Source organism: Ambystoma mexicanum, chromosome 6q (genome assembly GCF_040938575.1).
Source record: "Ambystoma mexicanum isolate Mex_15411 chromosome 6q, UKY_AmexF1_1, whole genome shotgun sequence".
NCBI classification, from domain to species: Eukaryota; Metazoa; Chordata; class Amphibia; order Caudata; family Ambystomatidae; genus Ambystoma; species Ambystoma mexicanum.
The window spans coordinates 1,210,799,204-1,210,824,447 of record NC_090937.1 but is presented as its reverse complement, the minus strand read 5'-3'; positions in this window follow the sequence as shown (position 1 = coordinate 1,210,824,447).

Genomic DNA, 25,244 nt, shown 5'->3' with positions numbered 1-25,244 from the left:
TGCTGAATAGTGGGATGGTATTTGCGCACTGACCAGTATCTGAATCTCTGCATTCGCTAGGTGTTTCACCACGGCCACGCCTGTGTATCTTTGTCCATCCTCTTGGTCGATTCTTAATGAACCATCAATGAACACGATCTCACCACCTGCCAGGGCATTTTACTTTACCCTGGGGATTTCATCATAGAATTCCTCATAATTCGCACAGTCATGTACAGGTTCTCCCTCTGTGACTGGCTCAGCTATGAACGTAGCTGGGTTTACTGTTTTACATCGAACTATTTTGATAGATGGGTTAGAGATGATCACCTCATATGCGGATTCTCTCTGCGATGTCAGCGTGCCCTTTGGTTTCTCTAGTATGGCGAATAATGAGTGTTCGACGTACAAAGTCATGGAGCACCCCATTACAATGGATGATGCCTTCTCAATGGCGAACGCAGCGGCAGCTAGATTTTTTACACATGGGAAGTGCCTCTCATGACCGGGTCCAGACTCCCGCTGTAATACGCTAGGGGCTTGTACCCCAGCGAGGTTCACTGAGAGAGCACTCACGTCATATAATTGCCATCGGTATGTGAGAACAGGTAGAATTCCTCTGCATAATTAGGAATCCCGAGAACTGGGGCCTTACAAATCGCCCCCTTGAGTTCTGCAAACCCCTTCTCCATTGCCTCAGTCCATTCGATTTTCTCTTTTATCGCCTGGGCCTTCTTTAGGGTTTGAAGCAAGGGCTTGGTATACGAGCTTTAGTCGAAGACCCATGCTCTGACATAATTGCGCAGGCCTAAGAAGCTTTGCATTTGTTTTATCATAAGCGGCTTAGCCGTGTTCATGATAGCTTCAGCCCTTTCCGGGGTTACCTTTTTCTCTTCATGTTAGATCAGCTGGCCTATGTACAGCACCTCTTGTTGACAGTATTGTAACTTTTCCTTATCAACTTTATATCCTTTCTCAGCCAAGATAGTCAGTAGCTGCATTGTTCCTCAGTGATGCTGCAGATCAGAATGTCATCCACATACTGCAAAACAACACTGTCTACCGCAATATTGCTTAGGTCCATTTGCAGGACTCTGTTGAAGATGGATGGGGATTCACAATATCCCTGTGGCAACCTCATGCATTTTCAGGTGCATTTGTGTGAAAGTAAATGACGTCAGATCTTGTGAGTCACGGTGTAATGGGATTGAGAAAAATGCATTTTTCAAGTCAATCACTGTGAAATATTTTGCCTCAGTGGGTGTGTTACATAGGATTGTAGATGGATTCGGGACTAGAGGGAACTCAGCTTCAACAATATCGTTTAATGCCCTTAAATATTGGATTAAACCCCTTCGATTTCTTGACAGGGTAGATTACCGTGTTGCAAGGTGATTCTGACATCACTAGGATGCCCTTCTCCATCATGGCGGCAATTGTCTTCGCGATCCCTTCATCCGCTTCTCTGGACATGGGATATTGTCGAGGTCTTGGTAAAATTGCTCCTGGTTTCAGTTTAATTTTTACTTCACCTGCCCCCTTAAGGAGGCCTACATCATAGGGCCCTGTAGTCCATACTGTGACAGGTACTTGGGCATGTCATCTTTAAAGTATTCTGGACGTATCAGTGCAAACATCATTCTCTGTGGCACCACCCGTTTTATCATTTTGACCCAAAATATGAGACTCACTTCCACCCTTGTCTCTTCTAGGTCATGGTGTTCTTCGAACAGATCGTCATCGGTGACGTCAGTCACTCGATACCCTTCTTCGATGGCGATAATCGCATACCATTGTCTACCTTTGTCATCTTATCCTTCGACCAATACCACTTTCCCTCGCACTGTGGAAGATTGTATCATTAAGGGAAATACTTGTCCCTCTTCTTCATGCATCTGTATTCTTGGTCTGAATAGGAACTCATCAGGTGTCCTCATAGTTCTATCTGTGAGGCCTGGCAATCCCGCCATGAGCACGCTCACGCCATATGCGAAGACTTCTGGCTTTAACGGTATAGCTCTCATGGCTATACGTCCTGAGTATGCTCAAATCATTTCGCACACGTTTGAATAATGCATTCCTGGAGTGGAGCACACTATACCATTCTCGGTAAACGAGATTGTCATATTCAACTTTGTCATCAAGTCTCGACACAGGATGTTTACTAGGGTCTGACATGAATTACAATAAGGACACATTCATTTCGCACTCTCCTACAGAGACTGGGAGATTATCCGTAAAGGGAACTCTACTGTGAGCTCCCATGAAACTCTGAGTATCTATGGCCTCACCGGACAAGGAAAACTTGCCTTCTCGTATGCACGAGTGTGTTGCACCCATGTCAACTAAGAAGGAATATTCTTTACCCCCTATGATGACATTCAACCTAGCTTCCCTATTAGGGTCTGGTGTCACTGATAGGATAGAGCACATCAGAGTCCCCCGTGAGCTGTCCTATTTCATGTATAAGTTCGGCCCATTGTATACTTTTGGATTTCCCCCATTTCCAGGGTTGGCTCCCCCTCCGGAGTTAGTGCCCTGAGGCATTTGCGGCAGTGCCTGTTGGGATTGTCCCTGTGGCAAGTTCCCCGTTCGAGGGTTGAACCCCTTGCTGCGCACTTTGCTGCACTGTGTGATTCTGTGCACCGCCTTGTTGTGGGACGGCAAGCTGATTCACCATGCCTGTTCCCATTCCTTGCCCGTTCTGCCACATGCCTCGGGATCTGCACACACGCGCCACATGTCCTGTCATTCCACACAGCCAACACACTGGCGGTGGTCGGGCCATCTGTCCATCTGGCGTATCTGGACTGCCCATCTGCGCGTTTTGAAATCCACCTTGGTTGGTCTGAAAACGTCCCTGGTTACATCAAAACCCTCCCTGGTTACTCTGCCATCCTCTTCCTCCGAATCCCCTACCCCTCGGGTAAAATCCTGCGCTACCCTGGTTATTCTGGGATGGGTTAGCTGTTGATTGTGTGCTTGGTTCAGCTGGGCTCGTCAACATGGCTCCCTCGAGAGCATACTTTGAGAGTTTCTTTTGCACCAGTTTCGCCTCCTCGCCCTTACGAGTTACCTCCTTTTTTCATTTTTTTTCTTGTAACAATCTACAGTAGTGTATTTCGGCCCAAGGTTTAGCTTCAACACCCACTAATTTATTGAGCTGTTTTTGCACCGGTTCGGGCAACCCTTGACACAATATGTGGTAGAAAACAGGGATAGATTTCATCCAAGACTCATGCGTTTCGAGCACCCACCCGTCTTGAAAATTCTGGATATAAATCAACGGATCCTCTGATTCTTTAATTTTTTGAGTCATTATAGAAATCATATCAGAAGTGTCTGGGCATAGCGTTCGTAGCGCTTTCCACACTGCTGCTCTACAATTGTTAAATGGCGCTCCGTCATGGGAGGTGTTAATTATGGTTACCCTAGGGTACCCTGCATGCTTCCATACATCGTCTGCTCTTTCACCGAGTATGGGGATCAGGAGGCCATTAATGTCCCCTATAGCTAAGGTGACACCCCCTGTCATTTTCTCTAACTCATGCATCCACTTCCCGCTCCCGAAGTCAGCATTGGAAGCTTGTTTTTCAGGTTTTCTCGATCCATGTGTGGCCATGGAATATATTGTGGTCTTGCTCCTCCCTTTTCTAGCAGTGGGAATTGGAATGCACAGTCTTCCTTCTCTCTTCCCATAGCTCTCCTGTCTACCGCTGGGGTGGCATTCCCGCCTTGCCGTCTACCTGGCAATGCCCTCAATCTGTCTGCATATGCAGGTGCTGACGCCCCCCTCTGACCGTGGGGTGTTCCTTCATGTTGGCTGGACTGTGCGGCTGACTTCGGTGTCCTAGTTGCAGACTCGCTGGCGTGTGATCATCTTACCCCTCGGTCCCTTGGGAGCCACTTTTCGCACCGTCTCCCTTCTTCGTGTGCCTCATCTTCCGTTTCCCCACCGGAGTCAGATTCTGAATACTCACAGTTTACACAACTCCTTGCATCTTCTTCGTTCTGCCCAATCTCCAGCCTGTCTAGGGACAGTGCCCTGCTCCCACTACTTTGAATGACATCCTCAGTGTCATACAGCTGAGTGCATTCCAATCGCTCGTCTTCCCTTCCCCCTTGGGAAATTTGTTCCAGCCCCATCTCATCATATATTTTATCGATCGTTTCCCTGATGCTTCTGGTGTCGAAGTCATCTTCAATATTTGTCCCACTTGTACCTTGCACCGGGTCGTTCACAGGAAATAATTCTTCTATGTCTTCCCATTCTACAACAGGATTGGGTTTTTTAACTTCCCGGTCCAAATATTCAAGATCCCATGCCCTCTGTCTGCGCTTATGTTCTACTTCCTCATCTATTTCCTTGCGCTTCCTCGCTTCTTCTCTAGCCTTACCTACTTCCCTCATCCTTTTGTTTCTACTTTGCTTTGCCCTTATAATTTCCTCATCTTCTCTTCTCTTCACTCTCTTCTCACGTACCCTTTGCTCTTCTTCCAACCTTTGCTTATTCTGTTTGTGCTGGTCAAAGGCTGCCTTCTGTTTGCAATCGAGCTGTTTCTCTTGCTCTTTGCGATATAGTTGTTCTCACAGCCTATCCTTCCTCTTATCCTTTCGTCTCTTATTTCCATCTCTTTTTCTCTCTCCCTCCTTTGCGTCTCATCGGACCTCTCTCTCGGTCTCACACCATCACTTCCTTTTCCATCTAGTTTCAACAATATCTGTCCTCCCATCCATTTGTCTTTTGCGAATGTTATCTCATCGGTTCTACCTTTGTTTCCCTTCCATTTCTTTCCCTCTCTCTCCTTAGCGAGAGGTGCACTAATCTGTGCCTGGTCCTTCCTTTCATCTTCGCGTCTCTCCTTGTCCCTTGGGACTGCAGAGGTAAGATTGCTTTCCTGTTCCTTTTCTTTATTGTTGTCACTACTGTATGTAGGCGACTCGTATGTGGGATTGCTATACCCTGTGGCTGCCTTAAGTTCTCTTAGCGGGTAGAGCCCCTCTGACTTGCTTCCCTCAATGACTGGCTCAGGCGGGGCTGGTGGCGCGGTAGGCATCTCACCCCGCTGAGTGTATACGTTTAGTATCCAGTCTGCGGGCGGTTCTTCCTCCTTCGTCTGTTTGAAAATCTTCCATAGTTCTAGAACAGTGAGGCATTTTTCTAGTTTTTTGCCTGTGTATGTGGCATGCAAGTAAGTCATCATATGTTGTAAAACGGCTTTTGATAGGGATCCATTTTGTGGCCAAGGCATAAACATCTTGTGGGCGGTACCCTTAACCCACTCAGTGCTGTACTTTTTAAGTTTAGGTGCGTGTTTGGGTAACTGTTTACACAGATGCACAAGTGGGTTAACCTCCTCCATTTTCAATTTCGTCACCACCAAATTTATGCAAGTTTTATCCTACCAATAGTATGAGCGAGCACCAAATACGCGAGCTCCAATCTACTCTTTTCCCACCAAAATGTATACTATCAATTTACTCAAGACCATCAACTCATTGGCTATTCCCTCTTAGTTACGGAATCGCGTAAAACCAAATTTCATTTCAAACAATCAACAATACAGTACTTTTACATTTGACGTATGACAGAACACATATGACAGACACTTGACAGAATAGACTGACACCAGCTGGTCATACATATACCTGCCTTCTAATCAATACCCCGTCATGGGGTTTAAACGAAGTCCTTTGATGCATCTTTAACCGTCACCGTAGTCTAATTGTGCCTCATTATGTGGGCTATGAGTTCACGCTTCTTCTGACCGCTGTATTAAAGCGCAGGAACAAGGCAAATCCTTTCGTTTTTATCTCAGGTGCCACCCAGGTATCCTCTCGTTTTTCTCTCGGTTGCCCTCCCCACCGGAAATCATTTGTTTTTCTCTCGGGTGCACCCCCGGGAACTACTTTTTATCTCTTATGCTCGAGTCACTACCCCTTATATATATACAGCGTTCTCTATTTCTGACTATTTTATTTTTTCTCTGCCACCTCGTTACCTTTCCCTTGCTTGTTCTAATGCCTACAAGACATTGGCCAAAGTAACAAGTCTATTGTTTTAATCACCGCTCGCATCTTTTCCTCTCTGGAGCCTCGGGATCACTGCCCCTTCCTCTTCAGCCTCTTGCTGTCTTTTCGTCCGATTGGCTGCCCGTGGGAATGAGAAGGGTTATGCTGGGAAAGGCAGGTTCCTTCAGACCCACTGAAGATTTTAGGGACTTACACTAACATTGTCCACGGGAAGCTCCTCAGTCTACTCAGCCGGAATGGCGAAAGGACTTGTGATATTGCCAAAGGCCTAGAGTTAATTTGTGCCGTCGGTCTATAGGTGTCTTAAAACTATATAATCGATAATTAATAATCGATGGCCGAAACCATCCTCATGATACTAAGTGTACATGAGGGCGTTTTTTTCCACTGACAGGCCCATAGATCAGTGCTGACCCTCGAGTACCTTTAAGACGAGATAGCTGCACCATGTGAGGAATGTGGGTGCAGGATTCACTTACTCCAACACGACTCAATAATGAGGACTCAGTAATTTGGCAAAGGGAAGTCCGTTTAATGACAAGTACATCAAACAGGGAAACAACTGGAAATCAGCATTGTTGCGATCACCTGTCTCGCCCCAACTTCCTCGAACTTCAGTCAAACAGCAACTTTTATATATAAAACTCGTCATCACTGATGTCTGCCTCTACAACTTCGTCATGCAATGTAATTGGTTAGGAAAGGTAACTTAAGTATAGGTGCTGTATATGGTAACAGAGCATGCGGATTGGATAACTCTTATCGGGTGGGCATCTACCCCCATACCACTACATCACTCGTGATAGACGTCACTACAACTATGACGTCTTATTGGTTCTTCAAGCTATAGGACCCTAGATTATTTGGTCCATTGTGATTGGGTGGTTTACACCCCTAGACATAAATCTCCACTTAAATTAGCAGCATGCAGAATGGACACCCAGATGCGGAGTGCCCCAGAATTCTCCCTGCCTCCCTTCTTTCAATCAGTACCTTTAGGGCTATGTGTCAATTAGTTGGCTTAGGATGGCCTCGAACTGTAGTTCTTATCGGGAAAAGTTATGGCATCCTCGGGTTCTGGGTGACATCAGACGTTGGTACCTCTTTGCCCTTGGCTGGTCACCTGTCTGTTCACCGTGAATCTGCTTCATTTTCCTTCTTTTCGTATATTTGATTCTTTGTTCAGCCTCGCCACCTGCCTGGGCCCTCTTATCTTGACCTTCACGGGGCAGGCTGGTATGCTCTGAAATTTCGATTCTCCAGCGTTTCCGCTCTCCCCCTTTCCTTGGGTTGACCTCGACTTCCCAGGCATGAGCTGTTCTTTGTTGACTTTCGATTCCGCTCTCCTTTCTGGCTTCAGCTGGAATATTAAACCTGGCCTAGTAGGCCTCTGGCCGCCTGGGCATACTTCTGCTTAAGAAAATGGAGTCGCACTTGTATAATGTGCCTTATTGAGGTAAATATATGGTTGGCGCTTGCCGCTCTATTCGTCTACTAAGCATTGCAAGCAGTATTGTTTTCTTAGCTTCTTGCGTTCCAAGCCTGTTTACACGCGTTAACTGGTCGGTTTCTTCCATTTTGTCTCATAGCAACGTCTCCTTACGTTCAACATTGTCTCTCTTCCTGTGTCCATTCCATCTACTTTCATAGCTGCTCGCACTTGCGTGCTATCCTTGTTAGTCGGTTTTGTTCATTCGCGCATCTGTCCAGGCCCTTGTGTCATTTCCACTGGCCCTCCACTAAGGTTCTTTGGGTCTCTTTGTGGACCGTCTGTAGGTACTCTTCATTTTGTCTCAGCTGTTGATATGGTTGCTTAAGAGGGTATCGTGCAGCCCATGGCTGTCTGGTTATGGGTGCTTCAACAGGTACGGCTCTTCTGATGTACACTGGGCAGAGTCCCAGCGCGGCTCTCTGTTGGTTCATTTGCTCTTCATACGTCACCTTTCTTGGCGAGTATGCTCCTGGTACCTCAAACTGGGGGGCAGGGGTGCAGGCCATGCTTGGGACCTCCTCTACAGAGGTTCCAGAGTCTGTCCTGCAAGGGGACCAGGGAGCTAACAATGTGCCCTATGGGGGCTCGATTAGGAATGGGGAAGGACTGGGTCCGGGTTCCCTGAAGGAGAAAATGCCGGGCCCTCCAAAGTCAGAATGGCCTGGTATTTCCCCATTCAGGGAACCCGGACACGCTTTTGGAGGCAGCCATGCCCTTATTAAGGTCATGGCTGCCTCCAAAGTCGTAATGAGGCCCTATGTCTGGGTCGGGGAGGTCATTACTCAGCAGACACCCTACTGGATTGGAATTCTTCGCAGCCATACTGTGCAGAGAGGGTGCGGCCCTCCAACTAAGCCCATCCATTTTTAAGGAACAGTAACTGAGACGTCAAACCTTCTTACCTGTGGGTTTTGTCTTGGGGTGTATTGTCCTGCCTTCACAAGTTTCCTGAAAGCTGTAACACTAGCAGCACTGACACTTAAGGTGGGACACTTTTCCCTGTTCCTGGAGACACAGTCCAGAAAGTCTTAGTGGGAACTGGGGCCCCCTTAAAGGAAGCAGTACTGTTCACATTCAGAATGGGGGAACCTTTGGCCTCTCCATGGCCTGCGGGAATGAATCTGTTAACATGTCCACGCTGGCTGTGGCCTCCTTCTTGTGTTTCCACTTGGCCGACGGATCAGCAATTCTATGTTTCAAATCTCCACACTGAAAACAACCCCTGTTTTTTGAGTTTGAGGGGGCCTCAGTGCTAGAGGTACCCACACCCTGCTATCCGATCGGAATTGACCTATCACAGGTCAGGCACCACCCTTTCGGTTTTTGAGAACTTTCATTGTGTTAACCATGATCGGTTTACTATGATTTGGGTGCATGGGTTATATTTAAAATTTAACATGCCCCCCCCCAGGCAGTAGACTCATAATTATGTAGTTTTGGATCATGGGTGCATATTGCAAATGAAGCCCCTGCACTACAGTAACTTTACTGTCATAGCAGCCATCAAATGGGCACCTGTGACCCCTGAACCTGCTCTGTTACACTGGAGAGCAGATGCTTCAGATCAGGATACTGATCCACTAGGGAACAGGTGGGCACTATGCTTTTGTCATGTAGCTTATGAAATGGAAAACTGATTATCAGATGCCCTTTCCTGAGATGGAATTGCCTGTATCATTTTAATAATTCACCAGTTAATAATCTGTCACAAGACCAAAAGTTAATGATGCTACTGATTATCTCAATGGTTTATGAGACAACTTCAAATATCCCTTAAGTTGCACCCACTGAAACATTTATTTTCCTGTGGATAAAAAAAGGCCAGGTGTGGATCCTGTGCCCCACAGGAAATGTGCATCTTGAAGAAGGCTGTGTCCATTATGACTATGGTGCCAGGTCCACATTTGGAGATGCCACACAGACATTGACCTTTACTGGGTACTCCATGTGCCTATTACTTAGATCCGTCATCCTATTGAAGAGCTCAACCATGTTGGATATCTCATCCATCCAAACCATGGCTATGAAGTGCTCATCTGCATCAAGCCACTGCTTCACATGCAGCATAAACATCTTATTCTTAAGATCCTAGATCAAAGGTGACGGCCGAGAACATGACAGAAGCACACCATTTCTGAACAGTACACACATACTAAAACAATGCATAACAACTCTGCACACATGTTAAGGCATTGTTTGTACCCTCTCTGGTTACAGGCCTGATTACAGCAATGCCACCCTCAGTGGACCAGCTCCCTTCAACTTTCACAAAAATACACCATTACTCTACTGTAAATAAACAGTTCATATGTGAGAAAACAGAGGGTGTCTCGCGTAGTGATCCCCACGTATTTGTCATCCAGGTGGCCAGGACCCAGCCATCAGTGTTGGATCCAGTTCCTGGGGGTGGACCAGTGGCGTAGGATGAACTGGATGAGAGGTCCTCAGGAAGTTGGGTAGGAGCACCCTTGGTGAGAGGCAGTTTCCCCTTTCCTTTCAAACCTCTTCCCCATCCTACTGTGCAAAATCTACTTAATTTTCAACTCCCCCTACTTTTCATATAAGCACTGAGACGAGGAAGAAAACGATCAGGAGGATAAAGATTACTGACAGAAAACCTAGTCAGACTCCTTCCTTTTAACAGCAGACTGTCCCAGTGATGAGGCAAGGCAAAGTCAGGCCTCCCTTCACAACTATGCACACCTGTATCTAATTACCTCTCCCAGGAAGTATAAAAGGTGGAAAACAAAGGCATGCTTTGAGCGAGTCAAGGATGCAGGAAGGTGCCGGAGAACAATTTAGCGAGCTGCAGAGACCCTGGGAGACCTGGAGGAGAAAAAAACTGCCCAAACACTGGCTCTGTTACCTGAAAGGAGACTGCAGAACCTCCAACAGGCAAGACCAGGGGCAGCTGGGGATTGCCTGGCGGTCCGCAGCAGAAGTCCTCCCCCGGGGCCAGACAGGCAAACCCAGCTCAATGAGGGGCAGCAGGTGAGACCCAGACCTAATTGTTTTACTCCCACAGCTCCCAAAATCATGCACTGACATTTTGGGGAACTGTGAAGTGGGAGCAAAATCTTCAAAGTGCCTTCTGGGACAGGAAGCCCAAAAAAGTATCTTTGAAAGGGGACTGGAGCCCGGCAGATGGAATTCTTCTATGTGAACATTACCTTGAACAAAACATGAAGAAGGGGTTCGAGCCCGACTGAGGGAGATCTGTATAAAGTGTCGAGGAGTCTGAGTGAGATCCTGAGAGGCGGGGCAAAGCTGCTGAAACCCCTGTGGGGTGTTCAAGATGCCCGCCATCCTGCCGCACTAGAAAAAGAGTCGGGGAGGTGAAGCAGATGTCGTGGTTTTGACCTTGGTTCCCTGATCGAAGCCACCAATGCAGCCGGTGAGTCGAGGGAAACTTGTGCAAGGCCAGTCTGCAGCGAAACAGCAGAAGAATGGAAGGAGGGGGCCAGTGATTATGGAACTTTGATCAACGACGAGTGTTGCAGATTGACAGAATGGTTAGGCAGAATGCAAATGCCCAGTCGATCGATGGTCTCTGTCTTGTGCTTACTTTGCATGATGAAGGACAGTTGTGAAACAGGCATGTACGCCTGGCTGAGAGAAGCGATGTGCGAGCAGTAAATGTGTGAATCCTGACTGGGGGCTAAGAGAAAGCCTGATTGGGGCTTAAGAGAAAGCCTGCCAGGGCTGGGGAAAGCTAATGGACGTGAATCCCACAAGGTGTTACAAACAAGTGACTCTGCTAAGCTGGCAAATGTGAACCCAGCTGAGGGATGTCTGTGAATGAGGGCAAAAAGTAACACCCCATAAGCATTGTGTTGACAAGTGTGAACCCGGCTGAGGGATGTCCACAATGAACAATTGTTTGAATGACATTGAGACTCTTGAGTTGCTGGTAGCTCGAACAAAAGGCTGTAGTGAACCTGACTCAGGGAGGCCAGCATTAGAAAGAAATTGGTGCCCGATTGTGGGGGATCCATGGGAAATCACCCGATGGGTTGATTACTGAAAACAACTTTTGTTTTGTTGTTTATAGTACATCAGGCCCTCTGAGGCAAGAGACTTGGTGTAAAAGAGATTTGGCCACAGACGGCCCTGACATTTCGGAAACAAACTGTAAGCTTGTGCTGGAGAAGCCCAGCAGTGTGCTGTGCTCGAGAGTTCCGCCTTGTCCCGTGTTAAAAACACAGGGAAGGGAGACCCCAGTTATACCATCCTGACTTATCATTTTGTGAACACTTCTTTCTTTTCTGGTGAATATAATACCACACTATTGTGTAAGTTAGCGGTAATGATTTGCAATAGTTTCTTTTGGTATAGGCCCTTTTTATTTGACAAGAGCTTGCTCCCATCTTAGATTTAGGGTTAGATTAGGCGTTTTTCTTACCCATTCATACAGTTTAATAAATACCCTTGAACTGTGATCACTTGTGTCTGCCTTTACCATTGCCACCATAAGTTCCTTACAGCAAATCAGCAGAACATAGATGAAAGGCTGATTTTTAACCCCCTCAAGTTGCAAAGTTGTAGTAGCGATACACTTGATAGCAGGTCCAGTGCTTTTTTGTGTGCATTCGGAGGATTATAGTCCTCTTTTCCCATTTGCCATAAACATGCAGAACAAACCACCCTACACCATGCCACTCAGCCCAGAAAAAATGAAAATCCTGACTCACACTGTCCTCAATTTTGTATCCTTTACTAACTAAGCCCAATAAATGACTTTTAATTTACTTTGAAATTCATAACATTAATCACATACTGAGAGGACATCAGATGTTCGAGCTAGACCACTGATTTATTGTCATATTCTGTATTGTTTAAGTCAATGATCTCATGCAGGAGCCTAACCAATTGACTCTGGGATTGGGCAGAGCCAACATTGATTCTTTATGAGTATTCAGGACAAACATACACACCCTTAGCACTTAAGGGGCTAGAAATGCAGCAACAATTTGATTTAGATGAATATTAGTTCTCAGTTAGTTTCTGTGTTATGAAAAATAGCAAAGTTTTGCTTGTAATCTACCCTGCAAAATAGGAATGACTGGCATGGTTGACATGTATGAACATCATCAGCTCTTAAATATTGCAGTACAACAACCCACATCATCCCCAACCTCAATAATACACGGTATAACACTTACTTACCCTCATATTTATTAAATTTTCCTCCAGTATGGTATGCTTTACCAATGGTTTGGTAACAGATGACAGGCCTTGTGAGAGACATCCGAAAATCAAAGATCCATTGGCGGATTTTGCACTTAAAGAGCCAGTTCCAAAAATCTCCCCAAGCTTGATGATTATTTCTGGGCTGATATTTCTAGCTATTGTGCAGTTTGAGAAAAGTCAGAAGAACTTTAGGCAGAGCATTTAACATAGTACATGAGTTGGAATGCAAAACAAATACCTCTACACTTGTCTTCCATACAGAATCCATAAAACAGGTTGAGATGGGAAAAGGAGGGGTAAACAATGCTGCCTAGAACATGTCAATTTGACATTAAGTCATAGCTTGTAGACAGAACTTGCCCATGTGAAATGTTGTACAACGCATGCAAGAGGCCAGAACAGCCATCATGCAGGGGATTACAGCACAGCAACCGAACTCCAAATGAAAATGAATTAAATGTAAAAATGTTATCCCACACTGTAGGGTGTACTTCAATAAAGAACCAGCAATAGATTATTCAGATGTGTAATAAATGCAGATAAAAGAGAGATACTTTAGAAGTTACATCAGGCAACGTAGAATATGCAGAGTTCTTTATTTTCTATTTGTATTGCTTATAGTGCAAACCAAGCTCAAGAGCAGCAGAGCGCTTTACAACAGGATTGTGCAGGAATCGGGATTGGTATTTCATACAATAACACAGTACTGTTGGTGGAGGGAGGGATTGTTGATCTTCCGGAAGGTACTTTTTGAGTGTTTTGTGGAAGTGGATGATGGTAGGGGCGTTTGCAGCCTCTACTGGGATTGAGTTCTAGATGGTCAGGGTGTGGCTGGGGAAGGACTGCTTGCAACTCTTCATCTTTGTGGGGCTAGCTTTGACTCCAACCTTTTGATAGTTTTGCTATGTTTGGTGAGAGAGTCTCCTGAGGTGTGGAGTTTAGCCAACAAGAACATTGGTCCCGTTTGAGACTGCATTGTAGGTGAAACATTATATTTTTAAGATGATGTTGGTGGGGAGGGAGAGCCAGTGAACCCTGTGTTATGTTGGTGTGGTACGTTCAATTTGTGGGCACCTGTAATGAGGCATGCTGAAGCATGGTGTGCTGCTTTGAAGGGGGGCAGGTGTGTTGCTGGAAGCCCAGTAAGGAGGGCATTTCCTCCATCAATTTGTGAGCAAGCGAGTGCTTGGACTACCATATGAAACACTCGCTGGGGAATGAAGGGTTTTATTTTGTGCAGTGCGTGCATCTGTAGCCATGTGGTTTGTCCCTCTTTGACTATGTGCTTTTGGCTGAGCTTTACTCTGCAGGGAGGAATCCATCCAGGCACATGTCATCCAGCGAGTGTTGCATGAATTGTTGTTTGGTGGGGGGACCAACAAGGACATAGTCATTCTTGGTTGCGTTCAATTTCAGATAAGAATTTGACATTATGTTTGGACCATCTGTACAACCCAGTGCCTACCAGAGAAGTAGGATTCAAGCCATTTTAGGACAGTTCCAGAGAAGCTAATGCTGTTGGCATGGAGAGAGAGGAGTAATTGGTGATCAACTCGGCCAAAATGCATCTGAGCGGTCTAAGAAGACTAGGAGACATGATTACCCAGTCTCAGTTGATTCTGAGTGTGTCGTCCACTACTTGGATGGTTGCAGTCTCAGTCATGCATTTGGGGCAAAATCCAGACTGGTAAACATGGAGGAGGTCAAGCTGTTTGATATCTGCAAGTAGTTGGGTCACAACAACTTTCTTGAGAAGCTGTCTGATGAATGGGAGGCTCATGATAGGTCTGTTGTTGGCTAGGTTTTTGGGTCAAGCAATAGTTATTTGAGAAGGGGTCATTTGAGACCTGTCTTCATCAAATCTGGGAATGCACCTTCACTGAGAATGGCATTCACAATATTGAGGATTGTGTTAAGTACTTGACAGTGAGTTATTTAAGGAGGGAGGCTGGAAAGACGTCATCCTTGTAAGTAGTTTGTATGAGGGAAGCAAGTGTGTCTGAGAGATTCTTAGGAGAGAGGAGGGTGAAGTGTGTCCTGGAGGGTAATGCCCAGGTGCTTTCTCTTGCTTTGAGGAATTGGTGTTACCTCTGATTTGATCAATTTTGTTATTATGTTATTGAAGAAGCTGTTTATTCCATTGCATCTCTCTTTTGTATCTTGACATGTCCGGAGAGGCATGGGCTTGGAGCAGTGCTTCACCACTTTAAATAAGGCTTTGCTCCATTAGACGCTGCTTCAATGGTGGAAATATAGTAAGCTGATTTAGCCTCAGAGATCCTATGCCTTGGGCAAGCAGGGATTTGAGGGACGAGAGACCCTCTAGGCTGTGGTTCTTTCGCAACTGCTTTTCAAGGGATCTGATAGAGATTTTATTTTTGCTGAACTTGGGTGTGTATACCAGGGTGCATACGCTTTGAATTTGGTGTGACTAGACTTTAGATGTGCATGGGCATCCACTTTTTCTTTGGCAAAGTGGTTAAATGTATCCAGAGGGGCTCAGACATTCCCTGTGGTGTCGAATGTTCTGAATACTGCCTCTTATGTATCCAGCTGGACATTTTTGCAGGATTGGTGCTCATTAACAGGGCATTTGGCCTGACCTTTGTGGGACAGTCTTGTGCATGATATGAGAAGGGGGATTGCAGCAAGGTCAGTCCAGTCGAGTGGAAGGGGGTTTGAGCATGTGAGGATTCGGCAGAAAATGAAGACTAGGTTGAGCATGTGACCTTTGTCACGCGTGAGGGAGAGTACGATCTGTTTCAGGTTCATGGAGTCGGTCAGAGAGAATAGGGAGTCACATAGGTGCTTTGCTGGTTGGGACATTGGGATGTTGAAATCTCTAAGCAGGATATTATTAGAGTAGGAAACACAGGAGAGATATTTATAAAGGTAATTGATGAAGTTACCACTCCCTTGAGGTGGCCTGTAAATAAGATGGAATGTAAAAGAGTCACTGTTTCAGATGAAGAACCGGCATGGCTGGGATTCAAAAGATAAAGCAGATGTTGCCCTTTTATTTGACTGCTCTTCACTTTGGATGCCTTGGTGAGAGAAGGCTTGTGAACTAACAGTTAATAGATGGAAGGGCAAGGCTTTAGTGGGTGGGTGGGGTTTAGATAATGTGAAATAGAACTACTTGCAACAGCTCACCAACTGCAAAAGAAAAGAGGCTGGAAGTCTGATTAAATAGGGGAAGAAAAGGGTGGCAAACCAAGAAGGCGCCAAAAGATCAGCAGCGATTGACAGATGGGTGGGTTCAAGGTCATGTGATTGAGATCCACTTGCAATTGCTCACCAACTGCAGAAGAAAAGAGGCTGGACTGGAAGAAAAACATAACAAAAAAACAACTTGAAAAGCACATTTCAATGTACCAAACAAGTGTAAAATAATTGCCATAACTCACAAAACAAAACAACCCAAAAGTAATTTTAAGAAGTGGGCCCAAAAGAACACTTTTCTATGAAGAAACTGCTTTTTTAAATGTGATTTGACTGTGCATCTTAAGTGGTGTTGAGTAGTTGGGCAAAAGGATTTGCTATTACATATAGCTGACATGTTGGCTCCAGATTGCAAAACGGGCACAACTCAGAAGGTGGCAGCAGTACAACAATGGAATTTCAGTGTGTAGATCTAGTTCACAGTCCCTATATGCCTTGTCGTTGTCCTTCAGATTTTTTTTTTCACCACTTGGGAACACAAACCCACTGTATTTATAGTCAGGCGGTTTTCCATAATGTGGACATGATGGTCAGCATTTCCTGAGTACTGAGATTAGGGCCCTTTGGGAATGTGTATGTAATGGATGGGATCCTATAGAATAACTCGGGGTCCAAATAACCAAACCAACTCAGCTAGATGGAAAATTACTGTTATAATAACAATTATCTAAAACAGGGAATTTACAACGAACATCAACAGACGTACGCTCAGTCTTTCTCTCAGTGATCTTTACACACAACATACTATTTATATCAAAAATACGCCAGAAGTAACATCATACTACATGGCAATAATGAAACACCTATCAAGGGTCGGGAATGGCTAAGGGGAACATCTAAGTATACTTTCTGTACGAACTAGGATTGTGATTTGCTGCCGACTATCAGGTGGACTACATATGCCTACCTCTAAAACATGTAATCTTCAGAAACATTAGATACAGTTCCTCATTTGTTTTCAACCTATAAGGTCCTTCATTATGTGGACTACTATAATTAGTTGGCAATCTTGTGCCATGTCTGGAACATTCGGTTCACTTAGCAGCATGTAAGCCCAGACCCAGTTACAAGGAGATATGATATGATATGGTATTTATAACGCGCCTATATACAAGTTTTTCATGGCGCGACAAGGCAAGGGAGGGGAAACAGAGGGAGACTGCAATCCCACTAGGCCTGGTGACATTGAGATTGCACATGTGCAGGGGAGGGGAAATGGGAAAAGTGCATGGGGAAAGGGGAGGGGTAGTGCAGTACATAGGATAACTGTAAAATAAATAAGACAATAAATAATAAGTGCGGCCAGCTGGTGGCAAGTGCAAGGGTAACTGCAGACATCAGGTGTCAAGTGCTAGTAGAGGCTGTAGGGGTACAGAAACAGTCCCCGAGTACAAGGGTTGCTAGAGGGGCAGTACAGGTGTGCAACTGTCCGGGAGGGGACCTGGGCCCGAGATCAGAGGGTAGGCAGGTAAGCAGTGCAGTTTCAGATCCAGCCAGGAGATTAGCAGGGGAGAGGAGGAGTGAAAGCAGAAGCAAAGAGGAAGGTCTTGAGGTGCTTCCAGAACCGGAGGTGGTTCTCCTCAAGTTTTGGAGAGGCAGGGAGGCTGTTCCAGAGGGAGGCCCCATCAGAGGAAAGAGATCTGCCACCAACTCGCTGCTTGGAGAAGCGACTAACCCTCAGGGAATTGGAGGCGGATGACTGAAGAGCTTGAGAAGAAAGATATTTAGGAAGAGAGAGTTGAAGGTATTGAGGTCCCAGGCTGCAGAAGACCTTGTGGACAATGCAGAGGATTTTGGACTTTTGGAATTCATCCTCTCCACCACTGGGAGCAAGTGCAGAGACTTCAGTCCTGGAGAGGAACGATCCCTTGACTTTAGGCCAAGGACAAGTCTTGCAGTCCTGTTTTGGATGAGTTGCAGAGGGTGGAGCATAGAGGCAGGAAGATTTAGAAAGAGGTTGTTGCAGTAGTCCATCCTACAGAGAGCCAGAGCTCTGGAGACAGTAAGCTTCTGAAGGAAAGTGAGGAAAGGAAGAATACCTCTGAGGAGGTGCAGCTGGTAGTGTGACTTCTTAGAGACGTCAGAGATGTGAGGAGAGAAGGAGAGTGTGGAGTCAAAGGTGACCTCTAGGTTTCCAGCCTCACAGGTGGGAGCAGGACGAGGACCAAGACAGGCCGGCCAGAGAGTGACAGGAAAGGAGGGAGTAGGTGTGCAGATGAGGAGAATCTTGGTCCTACTGGCATTAAGGCAGAGATCATTGGCGCCTCACCGCTCCTGGATGGCGGACAGACAGTCAGAGATGAGAGAAGGAGAAGAGGTGGCAGAAGGTAGCCTGAAAATGAGTTGAGTATCATCCGCATAGAACTGAAAATTGGGGCAGAGAACGGCAATACGGTGGTCAAGAAGTGCCAGGTATTGGTTGAACAGCCAGGGAGAGAATTTAGACCCCTGGGGTACACCACAGGTAGAGATAGAGATAGAGGAGACGAAGGACCCAAGTTGGACCTGGGAGGGTCGATCAGAGAGGAAGGAGGTCAGCCAAGCCAGAGCCTGATCAGTGATACCCAGGTTATCACATAGATGGTTGAGCAGGATGGCATGGTTGACCATGTCAAAGGCAGAAGAAAGATCAAGTAAGATGAGGACACAGTAGGAGGTATTGGAATCGAGGTTGGAGAGCATGTATCCACGGATGTTCAGCAGATCAGTTTCCATGCTCTTGGCAGCTCTGAAGCCAGACTGATGTTCATGGAGACAACCAACAGACTCAGTGTGAATATTAAGCTGGGAGATGGGGCATGACACTACCTCCCACCCAATTAGCCCAGCATCTCTCATCGCCCATGCCTTCTGCCTTGAAGATTGTCTTTGTACCTGGCATTGCAAAGTATCCTTTTGTTTGAGAATGCACAGGAGTGAGGGCACTCTTTATTGTGTCTAGGACTCCAAGTTTGACCTCTATTTTCATCCTTGGCTCACGTGACGGGAGACCACAATTTGGTCCATTTTGCATGTTATAAATGCTCTAAATGAATTAAACTTGGCACTCTTGTTGTTCTTTCTTTCACCTTAAAAAGGGATGATTCATCCTCCGCATGTTCGCTCATTTCCAGAATAGATAGCTGACCTTGGCTGCTTCAGTCTTGACTACAGGCCAGACAACCTTGCCTTGCAGCTCCACAAGTCTGCTTATTCTTACTGTGCCACAGTTTTCCCTTCCCGCTTCATGGGTCCTGGCTTACTAAGTTCATGAGGAGACCAAGACCCACGTAGGCAGAGAATTCTTTAAACCTCAAAGACCCCGATACAGGCTGGATTAGAGCCTTAGAACATTCATTAATCTTTACTATATTCCTGACTCTTCACCAAAACAGAATAGCCATGGGGAGAGGCAGGTCACCCTTCATTGGGTGCATATTCAGGGAACTGAATTGAAGTTTTCCTATTTTTTAAATTCACTTCCAATACCAAAATTATAAATGTTATTGTATGTTTTTTATGTTGAACAATGTTTTTGTTATGATGCACTTCGATTAAGTTAGTTCATCACAATGTGTATATTATTCACTTCTTTTTGTATTGTGGAAATACGTCATTGTTGCGTTGGAACGCACTTTATCAATGAACATTTTAATTGAGAATTAAGAGAGCACACATTTAAAAATATTTTCTTCCACCTTCAATTTGTCCAATTATCCCAAGACCTTTATAAATAATTGCTTTGGATGGTTGAGATAGTACAAAGGTCACCCACAGAGTAACCACCGAGTGATGACTAACATTTTTTTAGACTTCTTTCTTTCAGGGTGGGATACATTCATATTTACATTACTAAGTTCATGATACTGATACCCAGCATCTATATAATAGCGGCGGATTTGCCTGCGTTCTATTCACTACGTATAGCCATCTTCTATGATGATTTCGTCTACCTTGCGTTTCAGCATCTGTACATGTATTGAACAGTTGGTTTTCTGCAGCACTTTGAGCACGAATAACCTTCTTCTTTGTATTTAAAAGCTCAATTGATCATTATCTCGGGGTGTCGTACATACTTTTGATGGCGTCACTAACTTCTTTTTCTTTGCTCTTTCTCAGTTGCTCCCTTAGGTTGCCATCACTTCGGGGATACATTTGGTAGGGTTGTCTCAATGACTATCCTCTTTTGAACACACATTGCAGTATTGGCACAGGGGCTGGAGTCAAACACAGCACAGTCTCATTTCTCCAACATATAGGAGGAAGGAGGGCAGGGTCTTCTGCAGAGGTATACAGCTGCCCCTGTACAGTACAGTTTTGCATCTTGTTAACAGAGAGCAGCACAGCCTCAGATATTTCTACAACTCTGTGATAACAAAGCTGTTGCACCTTGCAATCCTGTTGAACACTTTATTGTTGCTGCCAGCTGGTCTTGCCAGAAAATGTTCTTCTACATCACCTTATTCTTTGCATTGTCCCAGAGAGATAAACTCAGAGTTTCTGTTCGGCCATGTCACAAATAACAATCAAATTAGTCCCCCAGAATGTGAATTGACTGTCTAACCCTATATAGATAATGAAAGTACTGTCTTTCCTGAAAAATGCCACAACAGAAATTATTTTCCCCTAGGAACTCCACTTAACCCTCATAGAGACCTCTAGCCTTAAGTGAGACTGGGTGATTCTTGAGCGGCACAGTTGAGAAAAGCCTCAATAGCATGAGGTGAGCATCCACTTCAGGAAAGACCTGAAGTTGCTGCATGAAAGGATGGCCATGATAAAGTGGGCACATGGTTGATTTTAATGGTTATGGTGAAAAACATAGCATTAACATTGGAAAACATATGTCTCCCCTGCATTAACCTGCACTTCCCCACTGGGGAAACTCAAGAATGCCTGTCACCCTGAAGTCCCAAACTATCTCACTGAGAAACTCATTTTCTCTGGAGGCCTGCAATCCACCAAGGACATCTGCAGATGTGAACTCCACTGGTGCAGGAAGGAAAGAACCTGGAGAAAGGCTTTCTGTGGCTATGCTCCAAGACTCTGGAATATCCTCTCCATCCACATCAGACTCACCCAATCACTTCTACAGCTCGGGAACACCCTCAAGACCTTTCTCTTCAAGGAATGGCTGCTCCCTAACACCTAGGTTCACACACCCACCACTACCCACTACACCTGGGACTCAATGGTCTGTTCCTCACTCTTTCATCCCCTAGTTTCTTGCCGATCAAATGTTGCCAATTGCCAACCGTCCCCTGTTGTTAGCTCCTGGCTCCCTTTTTCTCTGGCTGTCTCACTGTCTTCTTTCTCCTATGATTATAAAGTGATCTTTTGCATCTGGAAGCTAGGCTCACAGTCAATAAATACCAGAATAGGAATAGGAATAATGCTTTTGATTGACATTGGAGTCTTTGGAAAAACATTCCAAGAGTTTTGGTTTGTTTGTCATCGTAATACTGAAAAATCCCTACAAGTGCTAGAAAGGTGATTTATGATGCAGCCTTTAGTTTTACATTGGATTCAAACTTACAAATACAAAATGGTTATGATAGTATGTTTGGCACCAAGAAGCTGCCTTTTTGTAACTTCAATCTAATTTAATGTAGAATGGGAAATCAGATACTGATTCCCAATCTCATATTTGCCATTTGTACTGGCCATTATGTCACTGCTGGAAAGGGTGTGAGTATGTCAACTATCCCAGGATTTTGTTATTCAACTACGCATATCAAGAGGTTAATCTGATGCTGCCATCCTAAAAACAGTGGGGGTGGACAATATCAAGTTCTTGCTCCCCCGAATAATACAACATCCTATATGCATGCTGCCCTTCATATCTCAATCAGCTTTCATACAAATAACAGTCATATTTTAGACCTATTTTGATAATATGATAATTGTATAGGAAACAAAATCTGTAAATTCCATTAGAGAAAGGATTGAGGTGGGGTGTGTACCACGGATTAAAACCTGTTTTTGTTTGCATTCACTGCACTTTAAGTGTCCATACTAAGTAATGTTGCATGCTCAATACAACCAGTATTTTCTTAGTAACCATGCTCTCAACTCTATCCATAATTTACCATCGCACACCGGGGGTAACTCTTTGACTCTCTTATTCACTTCCCCCTCTCTCTCAGTCACTAACAGTAAGGTCATTCCACACTATCTCATCACTTCATTGTTTCCACTACCATCTCCTTTCCACCACTTGACCACTCCTGACCACCTGCATTACATTTTACTGAAAAAGGACACTTAAACATTCTGCAATGTCTCACTTTCTTTCTGACCTACAGTTCTCACTCACCTCCTTTACATACACCTGATGCCTCTGACACTATCAGTGTTCTCCAGCTTCTAATCCTTAGTATATGATGCATTCTCCTCTAATTTCCCACTACTAACGTTCACCCTTAAGGCTCAGCATCCTCAAAACCATGGGTCACCCAATCCATATACTGTCTCCAGACAGCATGCTTCGGCTGCTGCACACATGTAGGTGTTGCCAGTCACATGATGACCTGCAACCCTACCTATCTGTCCTGTACTCTCTCAAGTCCTCTCTTGATAGAGAAAAAAGGGAATTTGACCTCACCCTCATCAACTCTCACTCCAAGAATCTTAGCTGTCTACTAGGCCCTCTTAACTCAGTCCTCACTCCTCCTAAACCTATAACCACCATCACCACTCTCACAGCTAATTACCCTTTGCACAAATCTTCAAATTTGAGATTCTCTTCTGACCAGCTTCAGACTCCCTGCTCCTATATTCTGCACCCTACTATCATACACTGCATGTATCTCCCGCTTTAGTCACACTAATACTGAAGATGTCCTATCTCTACTGATGAAGGCTAATCTCTCTTGTGCCCCATCAGGCCCTCTTGTTCCTTAGCTAGAAAGGTATATTGCCCCGTTAGTGGCTGATCATATCACTGAACTCTTCAAACTATGCTTTGACTCTGCTTGCTTTCCCACTATTTTCAAAATAGACAGAGTATTCCCTCTCCTAAAAAAGCAATGGGCTGACCCAAACCTGCTGGTGAACTTTCACCTTGTATCCAGTGGTCAATGTTTTACCGTTCCCATACTTTTCTTTTAAAAAGAAACTGTTCTTTAATGGCTTCATTTTAAAATTAGAGTGTAGTAAGAAGCTGAAACTTGCAGTTAAATGAACTGCACTGAACGTTCCCTTAAACAGCAGGCGCGTTAGTTTGGGTGTTTGGATTGAGTGTGCGTGTGGCGCAGCAATGGGGTTTGTACGGAGCTGGGGCAGGACAGCAGGGAACATAGTTCCACTAATTCTTTTTGTACACTTCGACCACTGCTTGTGTCTCTGCTTTTGCAATACGATTAAGTGCTGTAAAGGGTTGTGATCAACTGTCTTACCAATTTCTTAGACATCCAGAATCTAAGAGATACCTTACAAACCGGTTTTCCCTCATGTCACTTCACGGGAATTGCCCTCATGAATGTCTCCAACTTCATTGTCTCTGCTAAGCACTCCAAATGTTCCTCTATCCTAATTCTCCTTGACCTTTCTGCTGCTGTTGATCACTCTGATCTCCTTAATACACTCTCCCTTCTTAGGATTCATCATCAAACACTTGCCTGGAGTGAATCATACCTGGCATCTCACCAATCCTCTGTCTCCTGGAACAGCAACACTGCTCAACTCACTAGACTAACTGTTGGTGTTCCACAACGGTCTATCTTAGTCCTCTCCTCTACACTCTACACTCCACACCTCTGCTCTTGGGGCACTAATCTCGTCCTTTGGGTTATTGTACCAACGCTCCACTGATGACACCCAAATCTTCAAATAATAATTCCTGAACTCTTCTCTGGTCACTCTATCAACATTTCCAACTGTCTCTCTGCCATTAAATACTGGATGGGTCCACACTCTCTAATGGTTAACTCTTCCAAAACAGAGGGCTCTTCTGCCCTGCCAAATGCTCTCTCTCGTCTCCTCAGCTGCCTATTCAGTTTCCTACTCCTCTTCAGATAGAAACCTCAGCATCATCTAGGACTATTCACACATCTTCTCTACTTTCCAACCTCCTAAATATTTGAGAAATCATACACCTCCTTCCTTTCAACACTGCCAAGGATATTGTAACCACACTTGTCTTCTCGAAATTGGATTACTGTGTTAACACCCTCTTTGATCTTCCCAACTATGCTTTCTGTCTTCTCGACAAGATCATTAACTTGATTAGCAGGACTCCATTTGAACTCCCTTAAGTCACAGCTATTTCCTGTTACTGTCATCAGGCTGTATGGCTGATGATGCAAAACAGGGCCAGATTTAGATGTATTGCCCTGGTTCACAAATAAGGCACTACCATATCTATCATCCTCTATCCAACTCCACAAGTCTTCTCGTAATCTCTGCTCTGCATCTTTGACTTCCCTTGGGTCACCTCACCCTACCTCTGCTTCCTCTCACTTCTGCTCTCTCTTTTTTTATATCCTTTGTCTACTTACATGGAATCCAGACAAGATTAAAAGTCGACACTGCTAGTTCAAAGCCAATTTGAAAGCGTTGATCCTCACCTTTGAGTTATCCTCTTAACCTACCTCTCATCTGCCTTTGAGCTAAAATGTTCCACCATCTCAAACCTGTCTCTGTCTCTCACTTTCCCTAATTTCACTCTAACATTGCATTGATCATGGTCACATCCCTAGCATAGCTGCTCTACCACCTACCTGCTCTTAAAAATGTGTAATGTTGATTATCCTTAATCTATGTAAATCCACCCATGTATTGTCCCTGTTTACTGTTCCATTTACACCCCACCACAACCTGGTCAGAATGCCACTTGAACTCACCTTATTATTAGAAGATCACTGCTTCCCTTCACAACTGAATTCTTATCTATCTTGCTTTTTTTGCGATCAAAAGATCATTGATCTTCCCTGTGTTGGGATGCAATTCCAATGTCCCAAACGTTAGAGGAAGTACCAATTAAGGAAATTACTACAGTGAGGGCTATGCGTTTGTTAAAATGCCAGTGGACTTAGTTGCAGATACACCCTTCTTACTCTGTGAGCAGCAAGAGTGATGGATACATATCTAAGAGCGCTCTATGAAGGAATACAAGGCAGCAACATATAGTAGAAATGCACATTGAGATCACCACCAAAGTGACATAATACAGCAGGAAAATATTGTGCAGTAGTGCATTAGGTTTGACACACATTGATAAGCAGAGAAAGGTGCAAAGGGCACCACAAGTAATGGAAACATTTTATTTTAGCAATTCCACAGGTAGTATCCACAAAACACAATATAAATATGTTTTGCCACCTATTAATTGCATACAATCTAGCTAACA